The sequence below is a fragment of the Notothenia rossii genome (assembly GCF_949606895.1).
Source record: "Notothenia rossii genome assembly, chromosome: 1".
Taxonomy (NCBI): domain Eukaryota; kingdom Metazoa; phylum Chordata; class Actinopteri; order Perciformes; family Nototheniidae; genus Notothenia; species Notothenia rossii.
This window is the reverse complement of record NC_136912.1, coordinates 41,246,698-41,265,572: the sequence shown is the minus strand read 5'-3', so window position 1 is coordinate 41,265,572 and position 18,875 is coordinate 41,246,698. Positions and strand designations below refer to the sequence as shown.

The following is an 18,875-nucleotide window of genomic DNA, read 5'->3' as shown; positions in this document are numbered from 1 at the left end:
AAGTGACATACTGATATTCTGATACATAGGCCTATGTGCGTTTGTCTCTTTCTGAGGCGAGAACATGTAGGATGTTTAACGTTAAGTCATGATTTGAACATTCGGGCAGGTTGCCTACGGCTGTTGTGGTCCACACTAGCACGGCATGCACGCTCACACGTACGCGCATTACAAACGCAGATCGCGAGACACGCAGGTGTGTAAACAACAGCTCGCGCGTGCTCTGTCTGATCTCCACTGTTGGTTTTCCCTTTATGAAGCGAGAGTACCGCCAGAGAGAGAGAGAGAGAGAGAGAGAGAGAGAGAGAGAGAGAGAGAGAGAGAGGGGTGGAAAGAAAGGAAGAGCGCGCGAGAGAGAATTACTGTCGTTTAATCCGCCTGTGTCACCTGCACTCGCTGGGACTCTTTGCATCGCACTTTACAGGGACGTCGACCTGTGCTCCTCGCGCTTCCTAAACGCCAGCTGATGGATAACTGACTTGTCGCTCTCCGGGGAAGGTGCGACGTATTTTCTTGTGGCGCTTTTCGAAGTTGTTCCACATCCAGGACGGTCTGGACGGCTCGCCCTGCGCGCTGGAAGCAGGAGGGGATTAGAGAGGAGATACCCGCTGCTCGGTAATGTCTTTACACCTGATTATCACAGCCAACTACAAGGTATAACAACCAGACACACCGTGCCCAAGATAGATTCCTGTCTGTATTTGTTAGTGCCTCACTGCAAGCTAGCAAAGCAAATGACGTTGCTTTATTGGCCAGACAAACGCCACACTTTAAAAACAATAGCCTTACGAAAAAAGCCAAAAATGAACGGTCAAACTGCTTTACTTTTACACCAGTTCACTGTAATATAGATAAGAAACTCAAATGTATTGAACTGTAAAAACATAGAGAAATTGTAAATGAAAACCAACTTGACGAGTTTAGCTTTCAAACGTATGCCCTAATTGAGAAAAACCATCTCGACATTGGCCATTACAGCTAATTGCCAATACCTCTAATTCACAACTTACAGTGAGAACATGCTACTCTTCTCTAAAAGTACTCCAGCTAATGGGTAGAGACAGATACATGTTACTACCCTCCCATTTTAACGGTTTAAGTCATATTATGCACGATATACTTCACAGCAGCATGTAGATAAGACATTGCACATTAATTAAAAGTAATAGAAGCTTTGCATATCAACAGTAGAAGATACAAAAAAAAAAGTGGTACATGATAGTGATATACATATCAATAGTGAAGGAGATATATCTATAGAGAATATCTATTAAATAGAGTAAATCTATTGAATCTATTTTATATCTATTGAATTCAATATGATGGAGGAAGGGTGCTCATGGGGGTAGGTGGCAGGTTGATAAAAGGGATTTTTATGCCCGGTAAAAGTGGATTGTGTAAGGGCACTGGAAGGTATCAGGGATGAAGTCCTCGTGTTCCACATGTCCCAATCCAGTCAGTTTAGATCAGGGGTTTCAAACGTGGGCCACATTAGCATTATGGTTGCACTCAAAGGGCCGGTTGTAACTATATAAATACATAATATATATATGAAATAATGTATTATATTATATTATTGCCTCTGCATTGGATTATTATTGGATAGGGTAATAACTTAGTAATTAACTACGTCTGAAAGCAGATGTCTAGGGCAAATAATTGCAAATCTCTTCAGTGGCATGTCACAAAATGAGATGCATTGTGGGACATATAGTTTATGGGCAACATGCTTCTGTAAAATAAGATAAGATAAAATGGACCTTTATTAATCCCTGTGGGGAAATTCAGTAGTTTAACAGCAACACGGTAAGATTGAAAAACAGGACAGCACAGATTCACACAGATTAATCAAATCAAGGATAAATCAAAGAGAAAGAAAAAAGAGAAATAACTATAAAATAAGAAATTAATTAAAATGAACATATATAGATATACTGTAAAGTAGCATGAAACCGTATAATAAATGTATTATATTCTTTGCAAGCTCTTGCGGGCCACATAAAATGAAGTTGCGGGCCGGATTTGGCCCCCGGGCCTTGAGTTTGACACCCCTGGTTTAGATACAAACAGACTGAGGCATTCCCTGGCTCCTTTTAAAGCAAATGACTCATTTTCTATTCAACTACTGTTAAAGAATTAATGAATGGACCAACAGTACGTAGTCCGTGTGTATTCAGAATTTGTTTTACTAATGCATCACTTCAACCATGGAACTTGCACAATCACACACAAAAACACCTATTATGTGCACACAGACACACTCAGATACACACTACTACAGTACATGCATCTTACAGTATTATGTTGCTCAACTTATTTTGCTGCATCATGCTTCATGCCCCTGAAACACATCCTGTACAAAGGTTCAAAGGCTTTATTGTCCTATGCACAATGGCTTCAACCTAGTTTTGTAATGCAAATCTAAGGCGTTTCAAAAAGTGCAATATACAATATACTTAAGACATGAAAAAAAGTGAAAATAGTGCAATAAGAAATGAAAAAAATCTTTCAAGACAATGTTGACACAATGTGCAAGTTTGCTAAAACAAGTGATGATGTTATTGTAACATGCTAATGAGTGGCACATTCTACTGCTGTGTATATGGCTTGGCTCTATCTCCATGTTAGGTGTATTTGCCAATATTTATAACACAGTGTATACATGTATCTGTGTTTCAACGTGAATACAAAGCGAGCCCTGACACTTAGAGCAGAATTGAAAGAGAAGAAGAAGAATATGAGGCCGCCTGCGTTCTGAAGCGTTTACTAATTTATGACGTTATTTTTAGGCTTAGCTACATTTTTGATACTTCGTATTTGTCAAGTTTAATACTGAGCGAAAACTTGGGGTGTGTCTGTCAACCTCTTTGTACGTTAGTGCCATGGTTAGTGCACACAAAAACATACAGTACTGTACACAAACGCACACACAAGGCTGCACACATTCTGACATATATCAGTGATGCAAATTAGTCACTTTTCGGCGCCTCCTGCTTTTTTAACGCTGTTTTGGGTGACTTGTGTAATTCGTGGAGAACCGAGGAGTTTTCGTTTTGGGGGGGTCCGTCCGTCCGACTGACGGACAACTTCTCACTTCAAAAAACAAGAAGAAATCTAGATCGCAAAATAATTAAACAAGTGAGTGCCTGTTTTTCTTGGCCAAGGACAGGTTTGTTGAACACAACACGAGCGTAACGTGTCTTCACGTGGTTATGTCTCGTCTGAAAGGAGTGTAGACTAGACTTGAGTGCTTACGGAGAGCACCGGAACGCCGCTCCAGCTCTTCAAATATTGCAGTACCCATAAGGAGCCGTACACATGCCGCAGTGTTTGCGTGGCTGTTTCTTTAGTTGTAAGCACAGTGGCGATCTGTTGTTATTAGCATCTGGTTAGCTCGCTATGCTAACGAATTTAAAGAGCTTTTCTACAACCAGGTGGAAGAGAGCTCTCTCCTGAGAGGCTCAAATAACCTCAGCTCAGTGAGGTTAAGGCACACCTTGATATGATCATTACAATTATTAATGAGACATTAGAGACTAAATTAAAAACAGGTATAAAATACTATATGACAGTAACAAAAAAGTTGTTAAAAATAACAAGAATAGAGTTTGAAAGGGGAGTGATATGTAAAATATCCAAAAAATAAAAAATCTGCTTACAGTTCTGTTTCATATGGGTGTTGAAAGATGTATCCATAGATCTCCTCATGTTGCTCTCAGAGTGCACCAGATTGATGCTTTTAACTTCAATATCTAAAAAAAATCTTCCCGGGGGCACATGCCCCCGGACCCCCCTAGAGGAGGTTAGGTCCCCATTTAAATCATGTTCACATGGATAGGATACTAAATACATTTGCACACATCTTGTGTCCATATCTTTCTGTTTCGGTGGTCATGCCACAACCGTGCACGTGGATGCATGGATACGTCAAACATGACTCGTGGTAAGATATCTGGATTAAGAGGTTGCTTTTTCTTTGCACAGCATGAAAGAAAGGCCAAATGAATGGGCTGTGATTTTAGTTTTTTTAAGCAGAGGTTGAGTTCAATCATTTGTATGGCCCTCGGAGGATGTTGTACAAATTGAAAGGAAAAAGGTTCCCCACCCCTGCTGTAAATAATAATAAAAACCCTTGATTTATAACTTAACATCTCTGTCTCTCATTGATCTGAGTAAATTATAAAGAATAGCCAGTTAATTTAAGGATTATAGCACAGGCCATTGTCAGATGGTATATTACGCTGTTTTTTTCTGCTTCGAATAGTTCTCTCTTTTTTCACCATACGTGTGTTTGCATCACTGATATATGATGTGTGGATATACTTGAAAGGCCCGTTGGCATTGCATTATTTATAATGATAGTAAAGTTTAAAAGTATGCTTAATTAGTATGATTTTCAAAATCAATGTTTTAAAAGAGCTTGACATGAATATTTGCATTGTTGAGCTTTGGCGTATCTGATGTAACCAAATCCCCCTCAGCTCCCTCTTCACTGTCACAGACTCACAGCTTTACACAGCTTTATTACACTATAGTTAAATTATATCCCTAACCAGAAGTAATGACATATTGAACTTTTAACCCCAAAACTAAACGTCACACTTCCAATTTGGATATACTCTGGTTACTTTTAGAACCTGAATAATTTAAGAGGTACAATCGTCTCAACACATTGAGGATGTTAAAGACATGAGTAGGATTTTCCTTAAAAATTATGCAGACAGAGATCTCTGTATGATCTAGTGTCACATACAGTAGGTGCCAGAACAGCAGACACGGCTTGTTCCAAAAGGAGAGTAAATCTTGGTTTGACTTTCACTGTCTCAACACCATAACCCTGGTTGACCTACAGAGGAGGCCAATGCATTTGAATGTAATGTGTACAAACAACTGCTACTTCTAAAGAGACTAAGACCCCATTTACACGCAAACGCATACGAAACGCAAACAAACCGAATACGATATCAAAAAAGTATTCCGTTCACACGAGACCGCTCGGGAGCGCTGGAGACACTGTAGTACATATGCCGGGCCTGTAAGTGGTGCTGTACTTCTGCCACAAAATACACCAAAAGCAGCGAAGAAGACCCCCAAGCATGGTTGCCATGGTTGTCCTTCTGTTTATGCCCCACGGTGGATTTAGCAACATGTAGTTCATGTAATTCTCCATGTCCACTTGTTGCTGATGGTTGTGGTAGAGGAGCTGTAGATTTTACACTAACATCTGTAGCATGGTCAGTAGCAGTAGCAGTCGAGAGGTGCAGTGACGCGTCCTAAAACCCGGAAGTAAGCTGGCATGGCTTCCCTCGACAAAAAAGCAATGAGATCTCTCCATAGGATTTTAGAAAATAGCTCAAAATAAGATCTGTGGGGAACGTACCTGTTAGATAAATGCACATTTTGTTCAGCAGGATAATATCCACATGTCTACCCTACTTTTATAATTTTCTAATCATAAATCTATCGATTAGATTTATGATAGACTTTTGAAACTACAAGAAGATAAGGAGGACTTTTACAAAAAAATAATAGAGATTTTTTTCCAGAAGGATAGGCAAATGGACTTCATCTTCAAGTCAAGGTAAGACCACAATTTTATTGAAAATGGGATCTTACTAAGAGAGAACAATTCAATATTTAAATGATAAAACTACATTTTTTGGGTATCCTTTTTTTGAACTGTCTGTTTAAAATTAATCAAAGCATCAGACTAAAAAAGAAAATAATATTATATTTTGATTTAGGTCAAAATATAATATTTGTAAACGTGAAGAGTCAGTGCCAGTGCCTCACCAGCCATGAACCTCACTGCACGTCACTGCAGAAGCTTATATATAGACTACGTTTTTTGTGTCCCACCACTTTTATACATATAAAAGCGCCACTTCTCGTGTGAACGAACGGGCTATAGGAAAGAGAAAAGTAGCGGATACAACCGCTTGCGTTCTCATGTAAACAGCACCTAAGAGTAACTGCTGTCAATAGGTCTAAAAGCTTCAACCCTAATCTCCATATAGTGCTTTTAGTTTGAAGCTCCTGATTAGAGAATTTTCAAACTTTAGCAGAAATAGTTATTTAAGCGCTTTTAGTGCAGAGTAGGCAATAGGCATCTCAGAAGATCAAAACGTTTTTATTCAAAGGCAAGTAATTTTATCAGCAACGTCCGTATACTGTAAGGTAGGTAAATTAACTATTTCTCAAAGGAGCTTTGAAGAGAGACTAGCGTCAGTTGCTTGACAAAAAGGGCTGTCTGACACCAATGTAAAGCGGTGTAACTGTAAAAATATTACAAATATTATATATTTACATTTTTAGAAGTATAAAACATATTTTGCTGCTTCCTCCATACAGAATCCACTGCTCACACAGAGCTACATCCAGTGAACATGAGAGTAACCAGTGCTTGCAAACTTAACTATCTTGCACATCTTTGGTTTCAGCAAGCTAGCTTGGTACCCAAAGTACCAATGTAATACCTAATATAACTCATGTGAACTACATTTAAATATTGTCCACTTGAGCTGGGGATTGGTCTGAATCCAACATGCGAATGTGATAAAATAATTCCCTCATGAGTTATCAGACACAATCACAATGCCCACATGATGTCTAGAAACAGGGTTTAAAACATTGGCTGCACATGCATAAATATGCTAGCACCAGTTAGCTCTTACCCTATTTAATTATTTACCACAAACACCCATTTAGAGTATTGACTAAGTGGAGATCGAAGATAAATGTGTTCTCTGACTCAAAGCTAAACGTCTGCTCCCTGAGACTAAACACTTAACTTTATAAACTGAAATGAATTATGAATCAACTAATGAGAGAGTGCAACATATCATCCAAACCTTCACTCTTTCTGACACTGCGTATAAAACACAAATCTTGAAAATCTCTCTAAACGTTATCCTTAAAGGGACAGTTCAACCGAAAGACAAACACATATTTATATTCTTCCCTATATCCGTATTAATAGTTAGCAATTGAGTTTGTCTCGGTGGAACCAAAACTTGTATCAATATAGACATGATGCTACACATAGAATCTCAATTAGGTTCTCCACAATTAAATTGTTCAGTTTATTTTACAGAATCTATCGGCACCAAAGTCATTTATTCAGATGTACAATCATGATAAACAAGAGAGACAAGAAAAAAGTGACTCCTTAACTTTAATGTTTGAATATGTGTACATACATCGATAATTGGTGTTCGTCTAGCCTGCTAGGGCTCACCCATCAATTCAATCATATTTTTTTTCATAAAAAATGAATCGTTTTTGTAAAAAACAAAACATATTCTATTATTTTGGAGAAAAGGCAGACATCTATAATATCAATATATCCACCACCTGGCAGTTCAGACCTCAACAATATTGATAAACTACGGAGCCCCCTAGGGGACATGGAGAAGAAGAAAAAAAATGTTTTGAACAAAAAATAAATAAAAAAGTTTTGCGAGATCTCGCAAAACCCCGTTGCAGTTTGTAGACTAAGCACTCCTCTCCCTCCTCCAGCTGCAGATTGTGACCAAATCTTGATGTGTAGCTCGGATGACGGCGCGTATCGAACTGTTCTGATAAAAACGACTCTGTAGCTTGTTGTCTACCTTGCTATGATTGTAAAGTCATGTTGTTTGTATCTTTACAATGTTATGTTCAGTTATTGATCTGCGAAATTCGAATCTGTCAATAACTCAGCTCAGAGGGACGTGCATGTCCCGTCGCTCTGAGTGTTCTCTTGAGGTGTCTTCACTTTTGTGAAACCCTTTATATATACAGTCTATGTGTGAAACCCGTGCATATTGCCAAGCACTAATGATATATCTTTATATTTAAGGCCAAGCTCAAAGTAAAATCGATGAACCACTCCATTGTTGTGGTTTCTGTGTTGCCGTAGCAGCCGAACTGACCAGGAAGTACAGTGAGCTAAATGAAAAGTTTTGCGAGATCTCGCAAAAGTATTGCGAGATCTCGCAAAGGGGTTTTGCGAGATCTCGCAAAAGTATTGCGAGATCTCGCAAAACATTATTTATTTATTTTTCTTCTCCTTGTCCCCTTTTTCTGAATCAATGGGTAGACTGCCATTGACTCCACAGACCTTAGAGGATTATTCTGCCTCTGTAGGGTGGAAGGTCTGTTCCTATCTGAACCAGATATAAAATAACAGTTAACTCCGGACCTTCATGAACTAAATGTAACCCTATGATATTTTGTGTATTACACAACATTAATGCACAACATTAATAATAACCAGTTTTTGTTACTCTCTTGTAGAACTCTCTATAATATCTCTTAGGCTTCTGGTTTGTTTACAAGTCCAACCTAGCCGGTCTCACCACGGCTCTCCCTGACCTGGTTCTCGGGGTAGGTGGCAGATCTTGAGCACCGGGCTCCGGAGGTTCTGCAACACGCTGCTCTGGAACACCTCCTGAATGCTGCTCAGCTGCATCCCTGCCGCTCTGCTCTGACGAGGAGTACATGGGGATGAGATGAATGCGATTACGCCGGACTGTCCCATGAGGTCCCTCAAGAATGTAGGAGCGCGGCATGTTGTGACTTCCCATAACCTTTTCCACTCGCCTTCTGATCCGTGACCCAAACCTCTTTTCCCGGTGCAAGCCTCTCGAGACTTCTCACTCGATGACGCAGGTTGTACCGCTGTGCATCCTTTATTCTCCTCTCTCTTTCTCCTGCAGAACTACAGCCTCGCTGTCGGGAAGAGCAGGATCCAGCAGCGCTGGTAATGTTGGCACCGTCGTGCGAAGCCTCCTCCCCATGAGAAGTTACGCAGGGCTATAACCGTTTTGTAGTGGGGTGGTTCTCTAAGCCAGCAGAGCCAGATATGGGTCTGCTGCTTTCTTAAGGAGACTCTTTACAGTCTTTACATCCCGTTCTGCCTCACCGTTGCTCTGTGGATATTTCGGGCTGCTGGTGACGTGTTTAAATCCATATAACTCTGCAAACTCTTCAAATGCCCTTCCCGAGAACTGCGGCCCGTTGTCTGTGACCAGCGTCTCAGGGATACCATGTCGTGCAAAGATGGATTTGAGATGGTGGATTACATCTGTTGATCTTGTGGGTGTAAGCAAAGCCATTTCCACATACCTTGACGCATAATCCACTATCAGCAGATATGACTTGCTTCCCAGCATAAACAAGTCGGCACCCAGTTTCTGCCATGGTCGGCCTGGGTATTGTGTTGGCATCAACGGCTCTTTGGGGTTCTGTCTCTCCTTGCTGCATGTCCGGCAGTTGAGAACCAACTCATTCAGCTGCTGACTTAGCCCTGGCCACCATACAGACTGTCGGGCACGCTCCCTCCACTTCGCCACTCCTTGGTGACCTTCATGTAGTCCGCACACACTGTCCTTTGCCAACTGCTCTTTTAGCTCTTCCAGGTAAGCCGTGCTTTCTGGCAAACCATCGATAACCATGTCCACATAGATATTCGTGCTCTCGAGGAACTCTTTTTCATCTGGTGTGGAGTCTCTTTTCACAGGTGCACGTGACAGTGTATCAGCCGTCCACAGGCTTTTCCCTGGCACATGTGTGATTGAATAGGAATAACGCATCAGGCGCATCCGGAAACGTTGAATCCGTGGGGGAAGTGCATCCAATGCCTGAGACCCCTGGAGACTCAGTATAGGTTTATGATCCGTTTCCAGCTCAAAGTGTCTACCGATGAGAAAGTTGCGAAACCTTTCACAAGCCCAGGTTAAGCCTAAAGCTTCCTTTTCTACCTGCGCGTATCTCTGCTCCGTCTGTGTGAGAGAACGTGACATATAGGCTACCGTTCTCCAATCCTCTTCCCATTTCTGCAGAAGCACACTCCCCAAGCCGTATGATGATGCATCTGCTGAGACCTTGGTTTCTCTGTTTGTCGTACATGGCTAGCACTGGAGGAGATTTCAGAGAGTCTTTCAGATCTTGGAAGGCTCTGGCCTGATCGATGCACCACAGCCAGCAGTTCTTTTTGGAGAGCAGGTCTTGAAGTGGCTTCTCTCGCTCTGCTAGCTGCGGTATGAACTTCCCCAGCTGGTTGACCATGCCTAGAAAGCTCCTCAGCTCGCTCAGATTTTTCGGCTCTTCCATTTTCCTTACCGCCTCTGTCTTGCTCGGGTCTGGTCTAATGCCGCTAGCAGTGATCACATGGCCCAGGTATGTCACCTCCTGTTTGGATATGTCGCACTTTTCCACATTCACGGTGATTCCTGCCTTTTGGATCTTCTCCAGCACAGCATACAGACGAGCGTCGTGCTCCTCCTGTGTTTGGCCCCACACCAGTACATCGTCCATGTGACAGACGACCCCCTCTAGTCCCTGAGTTATCTCAGTTGTCATCCTGTTTTGGAAATGCTCAGGGGCTGAGGCTATACCGAAAGGTAGCCGATTGAAGTGGTATCGGCCAAAGGGTGTAATGAACGTTGTGTACTTGGCTGAGCCTTTTGTTAGAGGTATTTGCCAAAACCCCATGTTTGCATCCAACTTGCTGAATATTTTGGCTCCAGCCAGCTTTCCCAGTGTTTCTTCCACTGAAGGTACAATGTACTGTTCTCGACACACAGACTCGTTCAGTTTAGTTAGATCCACACACATGCGAACAGCCCCTGTCTTTTTAGGCGCCACCACCATGCCAGCGCACCAATCTGTAGGCTCCTCAACTCTGCTGATCACCCCCAGGTCTTCCATGCGGGACAGTTCCTCTTTGACTTTGTCCATCAGTGGCAGTGGAATCCTTCTAGGTGTGTTCAGAGAAAACGGTTGGGCCCCTGGTTTCAGCTTAATGGCATATGGCTGCCGCACCTCTCCAAGACCGCTGCATACTGTTGGGTAATTAGTCTTTAGCGTGTCCATAGTGACGTTGTCTAGTCGTGCCAATACCTTCAGCGCTACACTGGCAGGCCTCCTGAGCAATGCTGATTGCAAGCGTAGAATGACATACACATCCTCCATAAGGTCTCTCTCTCCTTTCTTCAGCAGCATACTAGCAAAGCCCACTACGTCTAAAGGATTTTTCCATGGACCCCAAAGTGGCTTCCTTGGCTTTTGAATAGCTGGTGGAGCTTTGTGCTTATAGACCTCCTAAAACACGGAGTGAGGAATGACTGTAACATCAGCCCCAGTTTCAATTTTGTCTGCCATCCACGGATCATTGTCGGCCTCAATGCTGCCTAAGAACAAGCTTTCCTCTTCTTCATTAATCTCATGCACACTTTTAGCTGCTTTACACACGCGCATATAATGTCCCATTTTCCCACATGCATGGCATTTTACATCCTTGGCTGGACACTCAGTCTTTACATGTGAAGGAGAACAACCACAGTTATAACACTTTGCATCATTACCCTTGTTGTATTGTGGCTTGGCTTGGTAGCTATTAGCAGATTGAGCTTTGTTTTTAGCATATTTGCTACTGCTCTTAAACACTCTGTCCACTGATTTAGCGTCACATGCCTCAGTTCTATCGTCACCTCGCAGAGAAGATTGTTGCCGTTTCACCTCTTCACTCTGCCGAGCCATGGTAATAGCTTTTCCCAAGGTAAGGTCTGAGTCCAGTTGCATCCGTTCAGACAGCCGCTTATCCGTCAATCCGACAACAAGCCTGTCTCGAATGAGTTCATCATGTAGCACGCCGTAGCTACAATGCTCCGCTAGTGCATATAGAGCTCTGACGAACGAGTCCACTGGTTCAACTTCTCCCTGTCTGCGCATATTAAACTTTGCCCGCTCATACATGACATTTTTATTGACAACGAAGAAGCCTTGAAAGCCATCCCGCACACCTTGGTAAGTGTCTCTCTGAGCCGCTGTGAGAGTCAATCCACGTAAAATATCATCTGCTTCATCTCCCATGCAGTATATCAATGTTTTGACTTGATTCTCTTCTGAGCTACTGTTCAGATTACTTGCCAGGCGAAATCTCTCAAACCGCCGTATCCATTTGGCCCATTCCTGCGGTCTTGAAAAGTCGAAAGGCTCCGGCGGCTGGATGCTAAACGTAGCACTCGGTCCCGCCGTGGGTCGCGCTGCATCCCCGTTAGCATTCTCGTCTCCCATGTCCTCTTTCTTCCCTTTTCACCGTCAATTGGCTCCAAACAATACTTTTTCCCGGTCACACTCCACGTACTGTCGACAGGACTTCTGACACCATGTCGCGTTGTTCAATAATACACGTGAGTCCAACTGTCAGAATTACGTGTCTCTTTATTGGTAGCCCACATGCTAGCACACACCTAGCTCACATGCTCCGTTACCATAACATGTCGTCTGCCTATGACGTCACAGAACCGTGCCCGTAAGGCTTCACTCCTATTGGCTAACACACACACATATACAATAACACCACACATTTGATACAAAGCAATGTAGCTAAATGTAATGTAATTTTTTAATAAGACTTAAAGCTCCTTCAAAGCCTTATTTTAGCTCCATCCATATTCAAATGAACTAAAGGTGTAATCTGCCAGGGCAATTGAACACACGTGCGTGAGCAGAGCCTTTAATCTACTTGTTTCAGTAGAACAGAGAGCTTATCTTGCAATGTTATTTCTCTATGCATCAAGAAATGGACAGCTCTTTAAAGGTTTCTGTAATAGAAATTGAAGAATAAAATCTGAAAAGTACATTTTAAGAAATGTGTGGTCATAGGAGGGAGTGAGAAGGATTCTTAGAAGGTGATCGTAGTGCAAAAAATAAGCAATAAAGTGAGTGGTAAATAAGGGTGTAACGGTATCCGTAGTCGTCCCAAACCGTAACGGTTCGGATATCGCGGTTCAGACGTCACGGTTCGGCACATGCAGTCACACGACGATTACGCCTTTTTTTAAGAAGGGAAAAAAGTCTGTCACTAACTCAAGGCAGTATCCATTACACTATATATAATCCAGGGGGTGGTATTGCGCCTAAAAGCTGTTTGCCTGCCACCCTTAAACAACAAATGAAGAACAAGAAGAAAACACAACAACAAAACGAACAAAATACAAGAAGAAAAAAAGTTAGTATGGGTGCGTTTCACTTCGATTAAATGGATTCCTTGCGTCCCTCACTTGGCAAGGCTGTGAGTCTGTGTGTGAGCACACACACAGACTCACAGCCAGGCTGCGGGTGTGTGTGCTCGGGCTGGTTTCGGGCTGGGTTTCGCTGTGTCTCGCTGTCTCGCCGACCCCGCGCAGCAACTTCCTTTCATTCCATTTAAAAGCTTTATTTATCCAGGTGTATCCCATTGAGATCATTGATCTCTTTTTCAAGGGAGACCTGCAACTAGGAAATTAAAGAGCAACTTGCAGGTTAGAGACACCAGTGAATAAGTTCCCTGCGACTTGTCCCTCCCACCAGGGAAGCATGGAGAGACGCAAGGAAACCACGAGAAGCAGGGAAATTCGTTTTAAGAGCAATGGGACGTTGTTTCCTCCGTAGCGTCACGTGAAGCGACACCCGTTTGTGATGACACCGCACAGCTGATCGTCTGAGAGCAGCCAGATCAGTGCATGCGCTGCATCGTCCAATCAGTGAGCGATACACAGTAAGGGGGCGGGACGAGTGTATGAGGATCGCACCAGAGGATGGTCTGGTAGTTCCTCTGTTATTGCTCCTCGATCCTCCGGCACAAATAAGGCCACTGGGACGCTATTCAAGATGGCGCAGACAAATCAACTTCCGGTGATACCGAGACCGAGGAGCGAGGAAATTAAAAATAAGAGAAATGAAACGCACCCTGTGGCAAAAATAAATAACAACAAACCTGGAATTATGCATTTGGGAGTTTTTTTTGCTTTTTCTTGTTGTACCGAACCGTGACCCCGAAACTGAGGTACGTACCGAACCTTGAATTATGTGAACCGTTACACCCCTAGTACTAAATGTGCTATGGGATTTAGTTTGTCCATTGGTAATAAAGCAGGAAAGGTTACCAAGGCTCTAAAATGTATAGGGGTACAGCCTGTAAATGTGCAATTAAGTTCTTACAATATTGACTGGAGTTTAATAAGAAATGTGTCTTTATTGTCCCTAAGGTTTCTTCAACATTCATTTTTGTATCATTGCTCAAATTTCACTTCCTCATCTTTCCTCCCTGCTTCCTCGTGTGTTTTTATCTCCTTCTCTCGGCTTTCCCCCTCATTCTCTGTCTTCCTCTGAGCGTCGGTATGCCTGTTAGTTGTTCCTGGTAGAGTGAAGCGGCTGCATTATCTAGGTACATTATTGATGCACGCAGAACTCTTGACTAACACACACACACACACACACACACACACACACACACACACACACACACACACACACACACACACACACACACACACACACACACACACACACACACACACACACACACACACACACACACACACACACACACACACACACACACACACACACTCAATCAATCAATCAATGTTTATTTATATAGCCCAATATCACAAATGTTACATTTGTCTCAGTGGACTTCACAGTTTTTACAGAATATCAGTATGACAATACGACACCCTCTGTCCTTAGACCCTCACATCGTACAAGGAAAAACTTCCAGAGAAAACCCACAGTTTAAAGGCAAAAATGGGAGAAACCTCAGGGAGAGCAACAGAGGAGGGATCCCTCTCCCAGGACGGAGAGACGTGCAATAGATGCCGTGTGTAAATTGAAAAGATAATACATTTGCAACATAGGTAGTCCAAATGTTTGGAAATGCATGTGTGTATGATGGGAAGATGAATCCATGAGGATATCCATCCAGGACTTATGATCCAGGACCACAGCCACGACTCAAGATCCAGGACTCGCGATCCATGACACAGGACCGCAGGATCATCCATGACTCCGGATCCTGGCGTATATAGACACCAAAAAGAAAGACATTTGGGGAAGCTGGGTTAATCGGAACATGAAAGTACACAGGTATAGACAGAGAGAATGAAGAAGTAAGATGTCCCCCTACAAACTAAGCCTATATCAGCAAAACAAGGGGCTGAATCTAATCAGCCCTAACTATAAGCTTTATCAAAAAGGAAGGTCTTAAGCGCAATCTTAAAAACGGATAGGGTGTCTGCCGCCCGAACACAAACTGGAAGCTGATTCCACAAAAGTGGAGCTTGATAAGAAAAGGCTCTGGCTCCCATTGTACTTTTAGAGACTCGAGGAACAACCAACAACCCTGCATTCTTGGAACGCAATGCCCTAGTAGGACAGTAGGGTATAATGAGTTCTTTAAGGTAAGATGGCGCCTGCCCATTAAGGGCTTTGTAGGCGAGAAGAAGAATTTTAAATTCTATCCTGTGTTCTATAGGGAGCCAGTGTAAGGCAGCCAGAACAGGAGTAATGTGGTCCCTTTTCCTAACTCTGGTTAGTACACGAGCTGCAGCATTTTGAATCAGCTGAAGACAGTGAAGACAGTGAACACACACACACACACACACACACACACACACACACACACACACACACACACACACACACACACACACACACACACACACACACACACACACACACACACACACACACACACACACACACACACACACACACACACACACCCACACACACACACACACACACACACACACACACACACACACACACATGCACACATAGTGTACACAAACTCCACTCGCATAATAAAAACATACATACACTGATAAAATCAAACACTCGGTTGCACATAGGCACATGCGTACAGCAGGACACAATCACATAGAGCTTGTGTCTCCATTTGTTTTTGAATGTGAGTGGGTACAAGACAGAAAAAGAGAATGGCAGCACACATGCATGCTGTTACGTTATAAATGAGAGAACACAACTGATTCTCCCCAGCCCTGTTTTTTAAGCAGTAGTTCTGTAATGCATAGGACTAATATTAAAACTCTGTTGGCGGCCACATGCTGAGCTTTGTTCTGAGTACTCGCTAAACACCGTGTTGTGAAACGCATGGAGTAGGGCTGCACAACTGTCTACATTTTAGCTAAATTGCAATATGGACTTATGCAACATTCAAATAGCATGAAGCACAATCTTTGTTAATGCTGAATTATGTATTAAAATTATGCTTGAAAAAAAACTAGATTGATTGATCAAAAAATAGGTATTCAGAAATTCATTGTAAGAACAGTAAAGGTTGAGATAATTATGAAAGAGAAAAGTACTGGCGGTTGAGTCTTTGAGTGGGAGGGATGGGGTGGGGGGGTTGCAGAAGACTTCCCAGCATCTCTTTTCCCAGGGCTTTGTATGGCCTCATTAAATATGGATGGTGTTTGGAGCAGAGCAGGGGCAAGTGGGACTCCACAAACAGCCAGGCAGGCCCGTCCTGCTGCGCACAGTCATGCTGTCTTCTTCGCCTTGTCTATCTCTGTTGTCCTCCCAGGACTCACTTCATTGCTGTCCCTCTTTTTATTCCCCTTTCATTTCCTTTTTGCAGTCATCTGCATATGTCCATCAACTTCCTCATGACAAAGTTCCCTTTCCTCTTTGTCTTTTTCATCTACTCATTTTCCATCTACAGTGTTTCCTCCTCTCACTCCTTCTCTGTTCCCTCTCTTTGCTTGTTTGTATTATTATTTATCTCCGTCTCTGTGACAAAAGAGTGGTGTTGGAATGAGTCCTAAAACCTGGAGATGAGTCAGCATTTTTAGCTCTTCCATTCCCTGGTCTCGAAGTCTACAGTTTCAAATGTGTTTTTTCAGTCTGCAATAAGATAAAATGAAAATATTTTCATGTTTTGTTCTTACGACAAAAAAGATGTCAGGAATGCCCCGTTTATAATGTGTCGCACAAAGCGTAGTTGCTAACAAGGAAAGCCATCACGTCAAACAGTCTGCCTTTAGCTTAGCTGTGGTGAGGCATACCAATGCAACTATGTGTAAGTATCATAAACATGTGTTTGCCACAGATCTTATTTTGTCTATCAAAATAGTGTTCATGTGGAGAGAGAGTCTGTAGCCATAACTGTACAATCACAATATTATCATATGTGTATTATTAACATAATATCAATATATATAGTAATATAATATGATACCATAGTTACTGTGATTACTAGTACAATGTTTTGCATGTATATTCATCGTGTTTAAAGCCTGTATTTCTGTCCAGTTGCAGATTAGGATTAGGATATAATGATATAATAATATTATCCTATTTGTAGAATTAGATTCCAGCGTTGGCTTCATAGGAATGTTTCCAACTTTTGTGATCCAATCATTTCCAATAAACACTAGGTCTAAAAGTTAAGTTTACTGAAAAATAAAAAAATAGAAAATTCGCAGCAATTTTTTGTATTGAACCAAATGCTCTCCAATCCATGTTTGTAGGCGTTTAAATTCAACATTGTCCTTGCTTCCTGCAATAAAGGGAAGCACACACTTTTATTAACGGGACGGTTTACCAGAACGATATCTCACTTTAAAATATTTTAGGGTGATGCCATCCTAAAATTGGATGACATTCAAAGCTTTACTGGAAAACCTCAAAAGAAGCTTTGAATGAAAAAAAAGACATCCAGTACAGCCCAAATCCACTGATAATCCTGATTCCCCTGCATCTATCTGTCTGAAGGTGTCCCATCTATCAATCTGACGAAATATGCTGTTTCTCCTAGACTGAAGCAGCCTTAAGCACACCCTAAATCCTGAATCTGACACTACGTTTGCCCTCAGGAGATGAAGACACGTCACGCTTGTCCTCTTCAGAAGAACGATGGACAGAGAGAAAGCAGAGCGGCACTGTAACCGGCACCTTCATGGAGCCCTGATACACAGGGCAGAGAGCAGGTATGTGCGTCAGTGTGTCTCAGTCTGTAAATACAAATGGGACACACAATTCCTTTGTATGTGTACATAGAACGCAGGATGACAAGATTAAAGGATTTACAGAGTGGTATAAGGAAAGAGTGAGACGGACAGAACGTGAGAGGGAAGTGAGTTGAGACCCGTAGACACACACCGTCTGTGTTACCCTTTTAGCCAGACTGTTCCCTAAACAGACCTGTGAGGTGGAGGTGAGCTCAGTGTAATCTGGCTCAGCGGGAGTGACGCACAAACTCCCTGCAGACTCTCTTTAATCCCATTTGCCTGCTTTGTGTGTCCATGTGTGTGTGCATTCAGAGCATTATGCAAAAGTTCTGTATCAAGATTTGAGTAAAACATGTTGTTTTATTTGTTTATGGAAATTCAATTTCCAGGAGGTACGTACTGCATGGAGTGCCATTTTCACTGGCAATTTCTCTTTTTACTTAAAGGTGGGGTAGGTAATTTTGGAGAAACCAGCTTGAGTGCACTAGAATTTGAAAATACACAGCCGGAAAAAATCTGCCACTTCCTTACAGAGCCCCTCCTCCAACACACACGAACGTGCACATGACCAATGAGGGCACGAGATAAGTTTGTGCACAGATGGAAGGCTGACAGGCAGGTAGGCCATCCAGTTATTTTAGCCGGGCCTGCTAAAATGATTGGTCCTGCTTTTTACAGTACTACGGCTTCCACAGATGAATTTTTGTTATGGATTTGTTGTCAAAGCACTTAAGATATTCATTCATTCATCATTGCTATCGGGATCTTAAGAGCATTCCATGGAATATAACAAAAACTGTATCTCGAGCCAGTTTCTCCAACTTACCTACCCCACCTTTTAGCAGTGTGCCATACCTGTGCAACAGAGTGGCTGCATAACATTTCATTATTGTATGTGTCAGATACATTGCAGCATACAGTGAGCAATCAACTTCACACAACATTATTCAAAAACTCGGATTATTTTTATCAAAATATATTTGAGTGTTTTATGTGTGAAACTTTACTGACTCAAGGAATGTATATATAATAATTAGGAAATGGATATTACATTAAATTATTTGTCATTTAGCTGAAACTTTTATCCAAAGC

At 42.2% G+C, this 18,875-nt stretch overlaps 1 protein-coding gene across 3 annotated transcripts in view; it reads left to right on the top strand.

Moving 5' to 3' along the window:
- Window positions 1-259: 259 nt before the first annotated feature.
- frmpd1a (FERM and PDZ domain containing 1a) overlaps window positions 260-18,875 on the top strand; it is an 80,892-nt gene continuing 62,276 nt past the window's right edge. Inside the window, exons 1-2 of one of the 3 annotated variants that reach the window (XM_079671655.1) lie at window positions 260-615; window positions 17,649-17,762. The gene's annotated coding sequence lies outside the window, so the exon portion shown is untranslated. Of the gene's footprint in view, window positions 655-13,077; window positions 13,814-17,648; window positions 17,763-18,875 lie in introns of those variants that run through there. The other 2 variants (XM_079671654.1, XM_079671656.1) reach the window with 2 other exon arrangements.